Here is a 4,882-nt window from a genome sequence, read left to right as displayed (position 1 = left end):
GCCTTTCTTGTTTGACCTTCCTTTTGACTGTATGTGGTGGATAGACTTTAACAAAAGAGACCTGTCATAGAATAAAACTAGAATTGTAGGTATCCCCCCTCGTGGGTAATATTACAAATTAGGTTGTTCAGAATCCATTTTCTTTATGATTTCATGTTAGAATTCACCAAGAGAAACCATAAACAAGGTAAAGAGAGAACCATCCAAATGGGAAAATATATTTGCAAGCAACACCTCCAGTAAGGGCCTAATATCCAAAATATACAAAGAACTCATACAACTGACAACAAAAAAACACAAATGATCCTATCAAAAAATAGTCAGAGGACCTGAACAGACTCTTCTCCCCAGAGGACGTACAAATGGCCAACAAATATATGAAAAGATGCCCAACACTGCTAACTATTAGAGAAATGCAAATCAAAACCACAATCAGGTACCATCTCACACCTGTTAGAATAGCTGTTATCAACAGGACAAGCAATAATAAATGTTGGAGAGGATGTAGAGAAAAAGGAACCCTCATAAACTGCTAGTGGGACTGCAAATTGGTACAGCCACTATGGAAAACACTATGGAGGTTTCTCAAAAGACTAAGGATTGATCTAATATATGATCCAGCAATCTCTCTACTGGGTATTTACCCCAAAGACTGGAAAACTCATATCCAAAAAGATATCTGCACACCGATGTTCCATAGCAGCATTACAGTGGCCAGGACATGGATGCAACCAAAGTGTCCTATGACAGATGATTGGCTAAAGAAGGTATGGTACATATATACAATGGAATATTATCAGCCATAAGAAGAGATAAAATACGGCCATTCGTGACAACATGGATGGAACTCAAGATAATCATGCTAAGCAAAATAAGCTAGACAGGAAAAGTTGAAAATCACATTATATGACTTATATGTGGGATATAAACCTAAAAGCAGCAAAGGAGCAGGACAAAGAAACAGACTCATGGACATGGACTATAGACTAGTCGTTATCAGAGGGTAGAGGGTGGGGGAGGTGGAGGGAGATAGGTGAGGTAAAGGGGTCAAATATAGTAGATTTGGGGAGGGTGAAGTGGGTAAAGGGGATCAAATATATGGTAGCTGAAGGAAACTGGACTTTGGGAAACAATAGAATATGCAGATGTCAAATTATAATGTACACCTGAAAATTATATAATTATATTAACCAATATTACCCCAATAAACAATTTGAGAAGTAAAACGAAATAAAAGATTAGTCAAGTCCAGCCCTCAAAAAAATAAAATATTCACCAAGAGCCTTGCATACATTTGGAAGGCAGAAGTTAAGAAAGCATTAATCATATTTTGATGCCACCATATCAGGAGAAAGACAGATATATAGGAGCTCTGAAGAAATCACCTTTCAGCTAATTTTTCATATTTTTTGCTTTTCCCATCAAGAGTGTCCTCAACTTTTTGATTCCATTTTCTTAGAGGTGTGTGTTTTCACTGATGTCTTCACAAGATCCACATCAAAAATCCATCAAAGTCTGGATTTTTCTGTAAGACCTCTTGAGTAGTCTACCATGAATTTAATTCAGTTTCCTTTTTGCGATTATTGTCTGAATCCCCTCTTTAAATTACATACATATAAGGCCTAATTTGAACAGGAAACACCTTATGCTGTTAAAAGTATTCCCGTTTTTCTCACGACATCTACAATGATTCATTCGAAAAGAACAACATGGGAGGTTGTTTCTTTGCTGCACTGGACAGTGGTTGCCTTGGTCTGGTCCTTCCATGTGAGAATAAGCACCTTCCTCCTGTCAGGAATACTTGGTGGTGTTTCCTGTCACTTTTAGCTCACTGCGATCCCTCAGGATGTTTTCAAATATTTGCTTGTATGTGATTAAATGTACATGCTATTTTCAATCAAAGGAACACTTCTCCAGTTATTTCTTAGAAATATTTTAAACTGTTTAAGTCATCAAATGTTAACTAATGTGTTTTCAACATGTTGAGAGGATATGTGAAAATGTCCCATTATAACTGGATTTCCAGGTAAACTTTGCAGTTTTCTTGATTTAATCATATATACACATATATATGTGCGCACACACACACACATATAACATGGATGTGTTAATCATATGTACATACAAATTCAGGTGTTTTATTCAGGCAAATTTTATTTGTATTTTATAGTTACAAATTTTGTCATGAAATTTTTTTTATTCTTTCTTAATATAAAGGTTCAAATCATGATTTTTATCAGTGCCCTCTTGCCAGTCACCCACGGGATCACACCTGTAGTCAAAAAGAGGGATGTAATGAATTCTAATGAGAATGACCACAAACTCTGAGTATTAGAGTAACGTGGTGCTGCAAATGACGACTTATGATTTTTGGCTTGTGTTTGAGAGTTCAATTGCTATTCAAGAAAAAAAGACATTTTTGTGTATTTAATGCTCAGAGTAGGTAGACCCTATCACTGGTGATCTTAATCATTTTCTACAAGGCAAAAACAATGTAGTGTAACTAAATTAGTAAGAAGCCCCAGTTAGTCATGTTAGTAAGAAGAGGGGTATATTGGTCATTTTTGTGATTTAGAACTTTATTTTTTTAACATTGTTAGGTATATGGTTACAAAATACACTTATAAATGTCTTAGTTCATCATGGTCACTGGTTATTTTAGATGAAGGCGATCTGTGACATTTTTCTCTTCAAGAGAAAAAGAGTTGTCTTTGCAGTGAAGGCGAAGCCACCAGCGCCTGGTCCTTCGCAATAGCTTTTGCATTTCCCACAGCAACACCGTTTACCATAAAGTACTTTGGTTAAAATATATAAATCTGCTTCTGAGTATACTACATAATATTTTAAACATTTCTTTGACTCAACTGAGGTTTATATGTTTAGGTAAATTTGAGAGAACAGAAACCTAGCCTGGGAGAAAAAGGACTACTATTCCAATCAAGGCTTTCTTGCTCAGAGACTCCCGATATTATTGTTATAACATCTCTCGCTGCCATGCACTTTCGAGTCAACACACCCAATGCAGCACAAATTAGCAAGGTGCTGGCGGATTTGGATATAGAGGCAGGAAACAAGATTTTGCAGTGCTGATGCTTATATTTTTATGGGAAAAGAGATAATTACAAATGGTAAATGTTGGTTTGTAAGATGGAAATAAAGACTTTGAAGGAAAGTAAACGACATGCGAGATAGTAGAGAGGCTGGAGTGTTTATATATCTTTGGTGTTAGGGTAGGAGCCTCAGTGAGTGATGGTGTCAACGTTGACAATTTGAATTTTTTCCATGCAATGTATTTAAACACTGTTTGAGGAACCGCTTACGTGTAGAATAGAGCACAGCAAGAAAGTCCTGAATTCTTGTGATTAACAGGAAAGATTCCCCATAAAGATAAAGATATACCTATGGTTCATCTTCATTTTTGCAATTGTTAAAACATTTTGTATAAAGGATATGTGGTCATGAGTTTGGACATTGTTTTGGTGTGTTTTTTAAATCATTATTCAGAGACTACCAAAGTGTGATTTGATATTCACATGCAAATGACTTAAAACCTAAATCTCCTGTCAGCTCTATGTGATATCTTTAAGAAGGAAATCACATACAAAATTTGCTAACTGCAAATTATAAAATTGCCAAAACATTTTAGTAATGAGATAATACGTGTAAATATAGAAGTTGACACATGAAGTTGACATGGGTAACAATCTTTTGTTTTTCTATTTACTGTTACACAACAATTTATCACAGAAGACAAAATCTATTTAAACAGAATCAACAGGGAGTTGTCATGCCACCTTCTCATAAAACACAAGATGATGAATGCGATTATCACTCTACCTGAGAAAAGTTTACAATCTAAGTGAACGTCATTTTTTTCCATTTAAGAATATTTTACAGAATTTTAAATGGCCAGGTAAAAATATGAAAAAATGTAGATACAAAAATGATACAAACTAATAATTTATATTTTAAAACCCCAAAGAGAAACAGTGGAGATGGGATAGTTCAAACAATAACATAAAAAAAAAAACTAAAACAATTATGCACAAGCTGAAGATTACAAAGAACTTGTAGACACTGCACTTTTTATTTTTTTACATCTTTATATTACATGTTTGAAATCAACAGGAATGCAAATGAGACCTGCCCATTACTTGAGTGGAAAAAAGTTCAATATTGTGCAGTTTCCTACCTCTTCATTTTAAAAAGTAGCAGCAATCCATGCATTATTTAAGTCTGCACTGTTCTAGAGCTTTCTCAGTTTATTCTCTGAGTAGGGTGATATCCATGCAAGTTTACTGTGATTGCACAGTGTACATATCACAAAGCCATGGTCGCTTAGAGCATCATCGAAGGAATGATTGAGGTTAGCTGTAGAGAGTATCATTTTGAGCAACATCCTCAACTGTAAGTGGATATATGAGAAATTTTCAATCTTTTTGTTGCAGAAGTAGCTGGAAGTCTGTGTTGATCCACAAAGCCCCACAGCTCATTTTGATTTTCAAAGGTTTCACTTCCATGTGCTTTGACTTTCAGCACATGAAGAAGAGTGAGAAAAATAATAGTTATGAATTTTTACAAAGCAAAGGAATTCAGTCTTTTTTTTTATAATGTTAACTTCCGTCTTGAAGAGGTTTCTTTCATTTGGGAACCACGATAGTGTTCTTTTGGGGCGATGGCATGTTCTTTATCGTTTGATGGCAGTATCATACATCTGTGGAAACTCAGGTACACCTAAGATATATATATGTATATATACATATTTATAATTTACAACATATGTAAAGGTAAATGTGCGTGTCTAAGAATCAACAGAATAGCTTTCATATGCCAGGAAAACGTCAAACTCTTGAACCTTGGTTTTTAGTGTTCAACTATTTCT

Source organism: Pteropus medius, unplaced genomic scaffold (genome assembly GCF_902729225.1).
Source record: "Pteropus medius unplaced genomic scaffold, Ma_sr-lr_union100, whole genome shotgun sequence".
NCBI lineage: Eukaryota > Metazoa > Chordata > Mammalia > Chiroptera > Pteropodidae > Pteropus > Pteropus medius.
This window is presented reverse-complemented; position numbering follows the sequence as displayed.